The 15,600-nt window shown below is 42.5% G+C and overlaps 1 pseudogene; it reads left to right on the top strand.

Annotated features, from left to right (window-relative positions):
• Positions 1 to 15,600, top strand: part of LOC147992242 (ricin B-like lectin R40G3 pseudogene) — a 72,661-nt pseudogene that overhangs the window by 18,398 nt on the left and 38,663 nt on the right.

Below are 15,600 nucleotides of genomic sequence, written 5' to 3'. Positions count from 1 at the left end.
CATGTCTGTATGTCTCCCGAACCCGTAGGATCTACACACTTAAGGTTCGGTGACGCTAGGGTTATAGAGATATTAGTATGCGGTAACCCGAAAGTTGTTCGGAGTCCCGGATGAGATCCCGGACGTCACGAGGAGTTCTGGAATTGTCCGGAGGTAAAGATTTATATATGGGAAGTCCTATTTTGGTCACCGGAAAAGTTTCGGGTTTTATCGGTAACGTACCGGGACCACCGGGAGGGTCCCGGGGGTCCACCAAGGGGGTCCACCTGCCCCGGGGGGCCACATGGGCTGTAGGGGTGTGCACCTTGGCCTATATGGGCCAAGGGCACCAGCCCCAAGAGGCCCATGCGCCAAGAGATGAGGGAAAGGAAGAGTCCTAAAAGGGGAAGGCACCTCCTAGGTGCCTTGGGGAGGATGGACTCCTCCCTGGCCGCACCCTTCCTTGGAGGAAGGGCCAAGGCTGCGCCCCCCTCTCCCTTGGCCCTATATATAGTGGGGGGAAGGGAGGGCAGCCATACCTAGGCCCTGGCGCCTCCCTCTCCCTCCCATGACACATCTCCCTCCTCCCGCAGCGCTTGGTGAAGCCCTGTTGGAATCCCGCTACTTCCACCACCACGCCGTCGTGCTGCTGGATCTCCATCAACCTCTCCTCCCCCCTTGCTGGATCAAGAAGGAGGAGACGTCGCTGCTCCGTACGTGTGTTGAATGCGGAGGTGCCGTCCGTTCGGCGCTAGGATCATCGGTGATTTGGATCACGACGAGTACGACTCCATCAACCCCGTTCTCTTGAACGCTTCGGCGCGCGATCTACAAGGGTATGTAGATCCACTCCTCCCTCGTTGCTAGATGACTCCATAGATTGATCTTGGTGACACGTAGGAAAATTTTGAATTATTGCTACGTTACCCAACAGATAAGAGGCCCAAATATAATCTTGCTCGCACCGCAGAGGTTCGGTCATGTGAATGGCCTTGTGATGATTTCTTGAGAGCAGCCAGGATTTATGATGATTTCTACGAATTGGCTGAGAATGCAGGCCTCACCGCCTTCCTCCATGACCGACGCGAACAGTATCTCTTACCCACCAATATCTTTGTGCAAAACTTTCATTTCCATGCTAGGAGCTCACCACCTACGGTGGAATTTTATTTATATGATGAGCATAAGGAGATGTCACTTCATGATTTTTGTCGGGTTTGTTTGGTCCCTTTCGAGGGCAGCGTAGAGGAACCACATCGTGATGATGTGGATGGGTTTATTGATACCATTACTGTAGGGGAAACGAGGAAGGTTTCTGACGCATGAATTACTAGCATACACTTTCCTATTCTACGTTACTTTGCTATATTTGCTAGTAGATGCTTAATTGGGCGTGGAAACTGTGAAAACCTGAGTGCCCCTGATATTGTTATTTTGTGCCATGCTTTATTTCAAGATGAAACATTTAGTATGGGCGCTATTGTTGCAAAACGGTTAAATCTTAACCGTACTAAGGGCCCCGTCCTTGGAGGCATCTTCGCCTCACGCCTCGCTGCATATTTTAACATACCTATTAGGCACCATGAGAAATAAGAAAAATTGCTGCCTCCTTTTTATCTAAATTACAAGAGTATGGTAGCACATGATTTTATTGTTAAGAATAGGGAAAAGGCGCTTAAGTACAAATTAATATTTGGTAAAAATCATCCTGAGACTATTACCCTGCCTGCTCCTTCATTGTTTGATTTATCTGCAGGCAAGTACCTTGTTCCGTTGGAGGCCATTCACGCCTACCAGAACCCTACATCAGCTACAGAGCCAGAGACGGAATCACAATTTGAGCCTCCACGACAGTCTGATTACCAGTGGGATCCGGAGGTGATTGCCAACCAGTGGCAATCCGAGGCTTCTTCACAGTACGACCCCAACTATTACTTTGGATATCCGCCAGGCCAGCCGTGGCCATAGACCAACTTAGGCCAAAAGCCTAAGCTTGGTGGAGTACGTATTTCTCACGACATTACATTCATGTTCACACACTCACTGCTAGTTGTCGGTGCTCATACTTTTTCATTGTATATCCATGCTAGTTTATTTTCCTTATTATGCTTTCTTCTAGTGTGTTTGATAAACCTTAAGAAAAACAAAAAAAATAGTTGTAGCTTTTAGCTAGTTTACTTTCCATGAGTAGTAATTAAAAAGAAAACCCAAAAAGATTTCTTGTTCTTCTTTTTCTTGTTGGGAGCTTTCCCGTGTAAATAGTTTTATTCCTTTTCTTGTTCTTTGGGGGTCGAGAGGAGAAGACCATAATTAAAATGTTAAAGTGGCTCTCATATGCATTATTGTTGATCTAACGAAGAGCCCATATTACCTTTTCTTCTCTCTTGAATTGAATGCTTGCAGATTCCAGCTTAGTCCAATGCACGTGCACTATTATTATTATCCACACTATTCGGTCGTGCAAGTGAAAGGCAATAATGATGATTATATGATGAACTCGTTGAGATGAGAAAAGCTGGTATGAACTCGACCTCTCTTGTTTTTGTAAATATGATTAGTTCGTCATTCCTGATTCAGCCTATTATGAATAAACATGTTTGCAATGACAATTAGAGACTATAGTTGCTTATGACATGCCTAATTAGCTAGGAGCTTATAATGGTTTACCTTGCGTGCCAACATGCTATTAAAATGGTTGTGATGTGGTATGATAGGGTGGTATCCTCTTTTGAACGATTCGAGTGGCTTGACTTGGCTGTTCACGCATGTAGTTGAAACAAAATCAACATAGCCTCTATGATATTTATGTTCATGGTGCATTATATCCTACTCATGCTTGCATTCGGTGTTGATTAATTTTAATGCATGTTCATGATTGTTGTCGTTCTCTAGCTGGTCGCTTCCCAGTCTTTTGCTAGCCTTCACCTGTACTAAGCGGGAATACTGCTTGTGCATCCAATTTCATAAACCCCAAAGTTATTCCATATGAGTCCACCATAACTACCTATATACGGTATCTACCTGCCGTTCCAAGTAAATTTGTATGTGCGAAACTCTAAACCTTCAAATAAATATCCTGTTTTGTACGCTCGAATAGCTCATGTATCAACTAGGGTTGTCAGTATCTTCCATGTTAGGCGGGTTATTCTCAAGAGGAGTGGACTCTGCTCCTTACTCACGAGAAAGTGGCTGGTCATCGGGATGCCCAGTCCCATGCTTTATGCAAATCAAAACAAAATAACTGCAAACAAAACTCCCCCGGGACTCTTGTTAGTTGGAGGCACTCATTGTTTTGAGCAAGCCATGGATTGATGCTTGTTGGTGGAGGGGGAGTATAAACTTTACCATTCTGTTTGGGAACCGCCTATAATGTGTGTAGCATGGATGATATCGCCATCTCTTGGTTGTTATGTTGACAATGAAAGTATACCGCTCAATTTTTTTTTCATATCTATTTCAAAACCGAGCTCTGGCACCTCTACAAATCTCTGCGTCCCTCTGCGAAGGGCCTATCTATTTACTTTTATGCTGAGTCATCAGCCTCTTATTAAAAAGCACCAGTTGGAGAGCACCACTGTCATTTGCATACATTACTGTTAGTTTACATTGAGTATGACTTGATTGGATCTCTTTTACCATGAATTACAATGTCTAGTCAGTCCTTGATCTTTAAAAGTGCTCTACATTTATGTTTTGCGGTCTCAGAAAGGGCTAGCGAGATACCATCCTGTTATATCATATTATGATTGTTTTGAGAAAGTGTTGTCATCCGAGATTTATTATTATTGCTCGCTAGTTGATTATGCCATTGATATGAGTAAACATGAGACCTAAATGTTATTGTGAATATGGTTAGTTCATAATCTTTGCTGAAAACTTGAATGCTGGCTTTACATATTTACAACAACAAGAGCAAACAGAGTTTGTAAAAGTTTTTCTTTATCACTTTTAGTTTATCAACTGAATTGCTTGAGGACAAGCAAAGGTTTAAGCTTGGGGGAGTTGATACGTCTCCCTCGTATCTACTTTTCCAAACACTTTTGCCCTTGTTTTGGACTCTAACTTGCATGATTTGAATAGAACTAACCCGGACCGACACTGTTTTCCGCAGAATTGCCATGGTGTTATTTTTGTGCAGAAACAAAAGTTCTCGGAATGACCTGAAAATCAACGGAGAATTATTTTGGAATATATAAAAAATACTGGAAGGAAGATCCACGTCAGGGAGGCCTCCACCTGTCCACGAGGGTGGGGGGCGCACCCCTGCCTCGTGGGCCCCCTGACGCTCCACCGACCTCAACCCTGACTCCATATATTCACTTTCTGGGAGAAAAAACCAAGGAGAAAGATTCATCGCGTTTTACGACACAGAGCCGCCGCCAAGCCCTAAACTCTCTCGGGAGGGCTGATTCGGAGTCCGTTCGGGGCTCCGGAGAGGGGAATCCGTCGCCATCGTCATCATCAACCATCCTCCATCACCAATTTCTTGATGCTCACCGCTGTGCATGAGTAATTCCATTGTAGGCTTGCTAGACGGTGATGGGTTGGATGAGATTTATCATGTAATCGAGTTAGTTTTGTTAGGGTTTGATCCCTAGTATCCACTATGTTCTGAGATTGATGTTGCGATCCCTTTGCTATGCTTAATGCTTGTCACTAGGGCCCGAGTGCCTTGATTTCAGATATGAACCTATTATGTTTTCATCAATATATGAGATTTCTTGATCCTATCTTGTAAGTATATAGTCAGCTATTATGTGTTATGATCCGTTAACCCCGAAGTGACAATAATCGGGACCATTACCGGTGATGACCGTAGTTTGAGGAGTTCATGTATTCACTATGTGTTAATGCTTTGGTCTGGTACTCTATTAAAAGGAGGCCTTAATATCCCTTAGTTTCCAATAGGACCCCGCTGCCACGGGAGGGTAGGACAAAAGATGTCATGCAAGTTCTTTTCCATAAGCATGTATGACTATATTCGGAATACATGCCAACATTATGTTGATGAACTTCAGCTAGTTCTGTGTCACCCTAGGTTATGACTGGTACATGATGAACCGCATCCGGCATAGTTCTCCATCACTGATCCAATGCCTACGAGCTTTCCATATATTGTTCTTCGCTTATTTACTTTTCCGTTGCTATTGTTTTCATCACGATAAAACACCAAAAATATTACTTTTGCTATTGTTACCTTTTACCACCGTTACCACTACTATCATATTACTTTGCTACTAAACACTTTGCTGCAGATATTAAGTTTCCAGGTGTGGGTGAATTGACAACTCAGCTGCTAATAGTTGAGAATATTCTTTGGCTCCCCTTGTGTCGAATCAATAAATTTGGGTTGAATACTCTACCCTCGAAAACTGTTGTGATCCCCTATACTGCTATGTTCTCAGTGCCAGATATTCTCAAATAACACACAAGTATAGGGGATCGCAACAGTTTTTGCGAGCAAAGTATTCAACCCAAATTTATTGATTCGACATAAGGGGAGCCAAAGAATACTCTCAAGTATTAGCAGCTGAGTTGTCAATTCAACCACACCTGGAAATTTAGTATCTGCAGCAAAGTATTTAGTAGCAAAGTAATATGATAGTAGTGGTAACGGTAACAAAAGGTAACAGTAGTAAAAGTAATGTTTTTGTATTTTGTAGTGATGATAGCAATAGCAACGGGAAAGTAAATAAGCAAAGAACAATATAGGAAAAGCTCGTAGGAAATGGATCGGTGATAGAGAATTATGCCGGATGCGGTTCATCATGTAACAGTCATAACCTAGGGTGACACAGAACTAGCTCCAGTTCATTGATGTAATGTAGGCATGTATTCCGAATATAGTCATACATGCTTATGGAAAAGAACTGGCATGACATCTTTTGTCCTACCCTCCTGTGGCAGCGGGGCCCTTACGGAAACTAAGGGATATTAAGGCCTCCTTTTAATAGAGTACTGGAACAAAGCATTAACACATAGTGAATACATGAACTCCTCAAACTACGGTCATCACCGGTAAGTATCCCGATTATTGTCACTTCGGGGTTAACAGATCATAACACATAATAGGTGACTATAGACTTGCAAGATAGGATCAAGAACACTCATATATTGATGAAAACATAATAGGTTCAGATCTGAAATCATGGCACTCAGGCCCTAGTGACAAGCATTAAGCATAGCAAAGTCATGGCAACATCAATCTCAGAACATAGTGGATACTAGGGATCAAACCCTAACAAAACTAACTCGATTACATGACAGATCCCATCCAACCCATCACCGTCCAGCAAGCCTACGATGGAATTACTCACACACGGCGGTGAGCATCATGAAATTGGTGATGGAGGATGGTTGATGATAACGATGGCGACTGATTCCCCTCTCCGGAGCCCCGAACGGACTCCAGATCAGCCCTCCCGAGAGTTTTTAGGGCTTGGAGGCGGCTCTGTATCGTAAAACGCGATGAATTCTTCTCTCTGATTTTTTTCTCCCCGAAACACAATATATAGAGTTGGAGTCGGAGAGGCACCAGGGGGCCCACGAGGTTGGGCGGCGCCCTAGCGGGGCAAGCGCGCCCCCACCCTCATGGAGAGGTGGTGGGCCCCCTGGCCTTCATCTTTTGCAGGTATTTTTTATATTTTCCAAAAAGTTGCTCCATGAAGTTTCAGGTCATTCCGAGAACGTTTGTTTCTGCACATAAATAACACCATGGTAATTCTGTTGAAAACAGCGTCAGTCCGGGTTAGTTCCATTCAAATCATGCAAGTTAGAGTCCAAAACAAGGGCAAAAGTGTTTGGAAAAGTAGATAAGTTGGAGACATATCAAGGCCAAACTCATAACTCAAATATTCTCCTCCACGATCAGATCGTAGAAAATTTATTTTCTTGTTACGATGATTTTCCACTTCACTCTGAAATTCTTTGAACTTTCCAAATGTTTCATACTTATGTTTCATTAAGTAGATATACCCATATCTGCTCAAATCATCTGTGAAGGTGAGAAAATAACGATACCCGCCGCGAGCCTCAATATTCATCGGACCACATACATCAGTATGTATGATTTCCAACAAATCTGTTGCTCGCTCCATAGTTCTGGAGAACGGCGTTTTAGTCATCTTGTCCATAAGGCACGGTTTGCAAGTACCAAGTGATTCATAATCAAGTGATTCCAAAAGTCCATCAGTATGGAGTTTCTTCATGCGCTTTATACCAATATGACCCAAACGACAGTGCCACAAATAAGTTGCACTATCATTATCAATGCTGCATCTTTCGGCTTCAACATTATGAATATGTGTATCACTACTATCGAGATTTAACAAAAATAGACCACTCTTCAAGGGTGCATGACCATAAAAGATATTACTCATATAAACAAAACAACCATTATTCTCAGATTTAAATGAATAACCATCTCGCATCAAACAATATCCGGCTATAATGTTCATGCTTAACGTTGGCACCAAATAACAATTATTTAGGTCTAAAACTAATCCCGAAGGTAGATGTAGAGGTAGTGTGCCGATGGCGATCACATCAACTTTGGAACCATTTCCCACGCGCATCGTCACCTCGTCCTTAGCCAGTCTTTGCTTAATCCGTAGTCCCTGTTTTGAGTTGCAAATATTAGCAACAAAACTAGTATCAAATACCCAAGTGCTACCGTGAGCTCTGGTAAGGTACACATCAATAACATGCATATCACATATACCTTTGTTCACCTTGCCATCCTTCTTATCCGCCAAATACTTGGGGAAGTTCCGCTTCCAGTGACCAGTCTGTTTGCAGTAGAAGCACTCAGTCTCAGGCTTAGGTCCATACTTGGGTTTCTTCTCATGAGCAGCAACTTGTTTGCCGTTCTTCTTCCCTTTACCCGTTTTCTTAAAACTGGTGGTTTTGTTAACCATCAACACTTGATGCTCCTTTTTGATTTCTACCTCCGCAGCCTTTAGCATCGGGAAGAGCTCGGGAATTGTCTTATTCATCCCTTGCATATTATAGTTCATCACGAAGCTTTTGTAGCTTGGTGGCAGTGATTGAAGAACTCTGTCAATGACACTATCAACAGGAAGATTAACTCCCAGTTGAATCAAGTGATTATGATAGCCAGACATTTTGAGTATATGCTCACTGACAGAACTATTCTCCTCCATCTTGTAGCTATAGAACATATTGGAGACTTCATATCTCTCAAACTGGGCATTTACTTGAAATATTAACTTCAACTCCTGGAACATCTCATATGCTCCATGACATTCAAAACGTCGTTGAAGTCCCGGTTCTAAGCCGTAAAGCATGGCACACTGAACTATCGAGTAGTCATCAACTTTGCTCTGCCAGACGTTCATAACATCTGGTGTTGCTCCTGCAGCAGGTTTGGCACTTAGTGGTGCTCCCAGGACGTAATTATTCTATGCTGCAATGAGGATAATCCTCGAGTTACGGACCTAGTCCATGTAATTGCTACCATCATCTTTCAACTTTTCTTTCTCAAGGAACGCATTAAAATTTAACGGAACAACAGCACGGGCCATCTATCTACAATAACATAGACAAGCAAGATACTATCAGGTACTAAGTTCATGATAAATTTAAGTTCAGTTAATCATATTACTTAAGAACTCCCACTTAGATAGACATCCCTCTAATCATCTAAGTGATCACGTGATCCATATCAACTAAACCAAAACCGATCATCACGTGAAATGGAGTTGTTTTCAATGGTGAACATCATTATGTTGATCATATCTACTATATGATTCACGCTCGACCTTTCGGTCTCAGTGTTTCGAGGCCATATCTGCATATGCTAGGCTCGTCAAGTTTAACCCGAGTATTCTGTGTGTGCAAAACTGGCTTGCACCCGTTGTAGATGGACGTAGATCTTATCACACCCGAACATCACGTGGTGTCTCGGCAAGACGAACTTTGGCAATGGTGCATACTCAGGGAGAACACTTTTATCTTGAAATTTAGTGAGACATCATCTTATAATGTTACCGTCAAACAAAGCAAAATAAGATGCATAAAGGATAAACATCACATGCAATCAATATAAGTGATATGTTATGACCATCATCATCTTGTGCTTGTGATCTCCATCTCCGAAGCACCCTCATGATCACCATCGTCGCCGGCGCGACACCTTGATCTCCATCGTAGCATCCTTGTCGTCTCGCCAACTATTGCTTCTACGACTATCGCTACCGCTTAGTGATAAAGTAAAGCAATTACAGGGCGATTGCATTGCATACAATAAAGCGACAACCATATGGCTCCTGCCAGTTGCCGATAACTCCGTTACAAAACATGATCATATCATACAATAAATATAGCATCATGTATTGACCATATCACATCACAACATGCCTTGCAAAAACAAGTTAGATGTCCTCTACTTTGTTGTTGCAAGTTTTACATGGCTGCTATGGGCTGAGCAAGAACCGTTCTTACCTACACATCAAAACCACAACGATAGTTCGTGAAGTTAGTGCTGTTTTAACCTTCTCAAGGACCGGGCGTAGCCACACTCGGTTCAACTAAAGTTGGAGAAACTGACACCCACCAGCCACCTATGTGCAAAGCACGTTGGTAGAACCAGTCTCGCATAAGCGTACGCGTAATGTCGGTCCAGGCCGCTTCATCCAACAATACCGCTGAAGCAAAGTATGACATGCTGGTAAGAAGTATGACTTGTATCGCCCACAACTCACTTGTGTTCTACTCGTGCATATAACATCTACGCAATAACCTGGCTCGGATGCCACTGTTGGGGAATGTAGTTATTTCAAAAAATTTCCTACGCACACGCAGGATCATGGTGATGCATAGCAACGAGAGGGGAGAGTGTTGTCTACGTACCCTCGTAGACCTTAAGCGGAAGCGTTTATCAACGTGGTTGATGTAGTCGTACACCTTCACGATCCGTCCCGATCAAGTACCGAATGTACGACACCTCTGTGTTCAGCACACGTTCAACTCGATGACGTCCTCGCCTTCTCGATCCAGCAAGGGGGGCGAAGTAGTAGATGAGTTCCGGCAGCATGACGGCGTGGTGACGGTGTTGGTGAAGAACAATCTCCGCAGGGCTTCACCTAAGCACTACGAAAACTATGACGGAGGATAAACTAGAGGGGACGGGGTAGCCGGCACACGACTTGGTGTTTCTTGATATGTCTTGGGTGCTAGACCCACCCCTCTATTTATATGTTGAGCCTTGGGGTTGAAACTTGGAGTAAAATACTCAACAAAGTCGGTTTCACCCGAAAGGCAAGAGTCCTTCTTGGACTCCAGGGCCAGACGCCAGGGTTCCCAGCATCTGGACCCAAACGCCAGGGACCCTGGCGTCTGGCCCCTGGACTCTGCAAAACTTCCCTTTGCGCTCTCCAAAAACCTTGTGGGCTTTCCCCTTTGGCCCAAATAAAGTGTTCTCGTACCCAAACATTTCGGGAAACATTCGGAACCCCTTCCGGTGAATTCCGGAACCCTTTCGGAGACCAAACACTATTATCCCATATATCAAACTTTATCTCCGGACCATTCCGGAGTTCCTCGTAATGTCCGTGATCTTATCCGAAACTCCGAACAACATTCGGTTACCAACATACATAACTCATAAATACTATATCGTCAACGAATGTTAAGCGTGCGGACCCTACGGGTTCGAGAACTATGTAGACATGACCGAGACATTTCTCTAGTCAATAACCAATAGAGGAACCTAGATGCCCATATTGGCTCCTACATATTCTACGAAGATCTTTATCGGTCGAACCGCATAACAACATACGTTGTTCCCTTTGTCATCAGTATGTTACTTGCCCGAGATTCGATCGTCAGTATCTCATACCTAGTTCAATCTCGTTACCGGCAAGTCTCTTTACTCATTCCGCAATACATCATCCCACAACTAACTCATTAGTTACAATGCTTGCAAGGCTTATAGTGATGTGCATTACCGAGTGGGCCCAGAGATACCTCTCCGACAATCAGAGTGACAAATCCTAATCTCGAAATACGCCAACTCAACAAGTACCTTCGGATACACTGTAGAGCACCTTTATAATCACCCAGTTACATTGTGACGTTTGGTAGCACACAAAGTGCTCCTCCGGTAAATGAGAGTTGCATAATCTCATAGTCATAGGAACATGTATAAGTCATGAAGAAAGCAATAGCAACAAACTAAACGATCAAGTGCTAAGCTAACGGAATGGGTCAAGTCAATCACATCATTCTCCTAATGATGTAATCCCGTTTAATCAAATGACAACTCATGTCTATGGTTAGGAAACATAACCATCGTTGATCAACGAGCTAGTCAAGTAGAGGCATACTAGTGACACTATGTTTGTCTATGTATTCACACATGTATCATGTTTCAGTTTAATACAATTCTAGCATGAATAATAAACATTTATCATGAAATAAGGAAATAAATAATAACTTTATTATTGCCTCTAGGGCATAATTCCTTCATGCTATTGTTTTGAAGCGGTTAAATCTTAACCGTACTAAGGGTCCCATCTTGGGAGGTATATTTGCCTCGTGCCTCGTTGCACACTTTAACATACCTATTAGGCATTATGAGAAACAAGAAAAGTTGATGCCTCCTGTTTTTCTAGACTATAAGAGTATGGTAGCACATGATTTTATCGTTAATAATAAGGAAAAGATGCTTAAGTACAAGCTGATATTTGATAAAAATCACCCTGAGACTATTACTTTGCCTGCTCCTTCCTTGTTTGACTTATCTGCAGGCAAGTACCTTGTTCCGCCGGAGGCCATTCACGCCTACTGAAACCCCACACCAGCTACAGAGCCAGAGCCGGAACAACAATTTGATCCTCACCGGCAGTCTGTTTATCAGTGGAATCCGGAAGAGATCGCCAACCAGTGGCACCAGGGGGATTCTTCAAAGTACGACCCCAACTATTACTTTGGATATCCGCCAGGCCAGCCGTGGCCATAGACCAACTTAGGCCAAAAGTCTAAGCTTGGGAGAGTACGTATCTCTCACCGACATTACATTCATGTTCACACACTCATGCTAGTTGTCAGTGCTCATACTTTTTCATTGTAATATCCATGCTAGTTTATTTTCCATTTATGCCTTCTTCTTGTGTGTTTGACAAACCTTAAGAAAAAAATAGTTGTAGCTTTTAGCTAGTTTACTTTACATGCTTGTAGTAGTAATTAAAAATAAAACCCAAAAAGATTTCTTGTTCTTCTTTTGCTTGTTGGGATCTTTCCCGTGTAAATAGTTTTATTTCTTTTCTTGTTCTTTGGGGGTCGAGAGGAGAAGACCATAATTAAAATGTTAAAGTGGCTCTCATATGCATTATTGTTGAGCTAACAAAGAGCCCATATTACCTTGTCTTCTCTCTTGAATTGAATGCTTGCAGATTCCAGCTTAGTCCAATGCACGTGCACTATTATTATTATTATCCACACTATTCGGTCGTGCAAGTGAAAGGCAATAATGATGATTATACGATGAACTCGTTGAGATGAGAAAAGCTGGTATGAACTCGACCTCTCTTGTTTTTGTAAATATGATTAGTTCGCCATTCCTGATTCAGCCTATTATGAATAAACATGTTTGCAATGAAAATTAGAGATTATAGTTGCTTATGCCATGCCTAATTAGCTAGGAGCTTAAAATGGTTTACCTTGCGTGCCAACATGCTATTAAAATGGTTGTGATGTGGTATGATAGGGTGGTATCCTCTTTTGAATGACTCGAGTGGCTTGACTTGGCACATGTTCACGCATGTAGTTGAAACAAAATCAACATAGCCTCTATGATATTTATGTTCATGGTGCATTATATCCTATTCATGCTTGCATTTGGTGTTGATTAATTTTAATGCATGTTCATGACTGTTGTCACTCTCTAGCTGGTCGCTTCCCAGTCTTTTGCTAGCCTTCACCTGTACTAAGCGGGAATACTGCTTGTGCATCCAATTCCATAAACCCCGAAGTTATTCCATTTGAGTCCACCATACCTACCTATATATGTTATCTACCTGCCGTTCCAAGTAAATTTGTATGTGCGAAACTCTAAACCTTCAAATAAATATCCTGTTTTGTATGCTCGAATAGCTCATGTATCAACTAGGGCTGTCCGTATCTTCCATGTTAGGCGGGTTATTCTCAAGAGGAGTGGACTCCGCTCCTCACTCATGAGAAAGTGGCTGGTCACCGGGATGCCCAGTCCCATGCTTTATGCAAATCAAATCAAAATAACTACAAACAAAACTCCCCCAGGACTCTTCTTAGTTGGAGACACTCATTGTTTTGAGCAAGCCATGGATTGATGCTTGTTGGTGGAGGGGGAGTATAAACTTTACCATTCTGTTTGGGAACCGCCTATAATGTGTGTAGCATGGAAGATATCGCCATCTCTTGGTTGTTATGTTGACAATGAAAGTATACCCCTCAAAATTTTATTCATATCTATTTCAAAACCGAGCTCTGGCACCTCTACAAATCTCTGCTTCCCTCTGCGAAGGGCCTATCTATTTACTTTTATGCTGAGTCATCATCCTCTTATTAAAAAGCACCAGTTGGAGAGCACCACTGTCATTTGCATCCATTACTGTTAGTTTACATTGAGTATGACTTGACTGGATCTCTTTTACCATGAATTACAATGTCTAGTCAGTCCTTGATCTTTAAAAGTGCTCTACATTTATGTTTTGCGGTCTCAGAAAGGGCTAGCGAGATACCATCCTGTTATATCATATTATGATTGTTTTGAGAAAGTGTTGTCATCCGAGATTTATTATTATTGCTCACTAGTTGATTATGCCATTGATATGAGTAAACATGAGACCTTAATGTTACTGTGAATATGGTTAGTTCATAATCTTTGCTGAAAACTTGAATGTTGGCTTTACATATTTACAACAACAAGAGCAAACAGAGTTTGTAAAAGTTTTTCTTTATCACTTTCAGTTATTAACTAAATTGCTTGAGGACAAGCAAAGGTTTAAGCTTGGGGGAGTTGATACGTCTCCCTCATATCTACTTTTCCAAACATTTTTGCCCTTGTTTTGGACTCTAACTTGCATGATTTGAATGGAACTACCCGGACTAACGCTGTTTTCAGCAGAATTGCCATGGTGTTATTTTTGTGCAGAAATAGAAGTTCTCGGAATGACCTGAAAATCAACGGAGAATTATTTTGGAATATATAAAAAATACTAGAAGAAAGATCCACATCAGGGGGCCTCCACCTGTCCACGAGGGTGGGGGTGCGCCCTACCCCCATGGCGTGCCCCCTGCCTCGTGGGCCCCCTGACGCTCCACCGACCTCAACCTTGACTCCATATATTCACTTTCGGGGAGGAAAAAACCAGAGAGAAGGATTCATCTTGTTTTATGATACGGAGCCGCCGCCAATCCCTGAACTCTCTCGGGAGGGCTGATGTGGAGTCCGTTCGGGGCTCCGGAGAGGGAATCTGTCGCCATCGTCATCATCAACCTTCCTCCATCACCAATTTCATGATGCTCACCGCTGTGCGTGAGTAATTCCATCGTAGGCTTGCTGGACAGTGATGAGTTGGATGAGATTTATACTGTAATCGAGTTAGTTTTGTTAGGGTTTGATCCCTAGTATCCACTATGTTCTGAGATTGATGTTGCTATGACTTTGCTATGCTTAATGCTTGTCACTAGGGCCCGAGTGCCATGATTTCAGATCTGAACCTATTATGTTTTCATCAATATATGAGATTTATTGATCCTATCTTGTAAGTCTATAGTCACCTATTATGTGTTATGATCCGTTAACCCCGAAGTGACAATAATCGGGATACTTACCGGTGATGACCATAGTTTGAGGAGTTCATGTATTCACAATGTGTTAATGCTTTGGTCCGGCACTCTATTAAAAGGAGGCCTTAATATCCCTTAGTTTCCAATAGGACCCCACTGCCATGGGAGGGTAGGACAAAAGATGTCATGCAAGTTCTTTTCCATAAGCACGTATGACTATATTCGGAATACATGCCTACATTACATTGATGAACTGGAGCTAGTTCTGTGTCACCCTAGGTTATGACTGTTACATGATCGATCGCATCTTGCATAATTCTCCATCACCGATCCAATGCCTACGAGCTTTTCCTATATTGTTCTTCGCTTATTTACTTTTCCGTTGCTACTGTTACAATCACTACAAAACCTAAAAATATTACTTTTGCTACCGTTACCTTTTGCTATCGTTACCACTACTATCATATTACTTTGCTACTATATACCTTGCTGTAGATATTAAGTTTCCAGGTGTGGTTGAATTGACAACTCAGTTGCTAATACTTGGGAATATTCTTTGGCTCCCCTTGTGTCAAATCAATAAATTTGGGTTGAATACTCTACCCTTGAAAACTGTTGTGATCCCCTATACTTGTGGGTTATAAGTGGGCAGTCGCTTCTGTCTGCTCGCTGGTGAGGACTCTGACGGGGAGGCTGGGCCCTCGTCAGATCTGCAAGGTAAACTTTCATCACTTAACAAATATCTCATCGATTGTGAAGAGGGGAAATCTGCTGGCAAAGTCAGAATGAACAAATGGAGTCGATTGACTGCTAGAAATGGGGATAAAAATG

The sequence above is a fragment of the Triticum urartu genome, chromosome 1A (assembly GCF_056163025.1).
Source record: "Triticum urartu cultivar PI428250 chromosome 1A, HENAU_Tu73, whole genome shotgun sequence".
Taxonomy (NCBI): domain Eukaryota; kingdom Viridiplantae; phylum Streptophyta; class Magnoliopsida; order Poales; family Poaceae; genus Triticum; species Triticum urartu.
The sequence above is the reverse complement of the archived record's forward strand: the minus strand, read 5'-3'. Positions and strand labels throughout refer to the sequence as shown.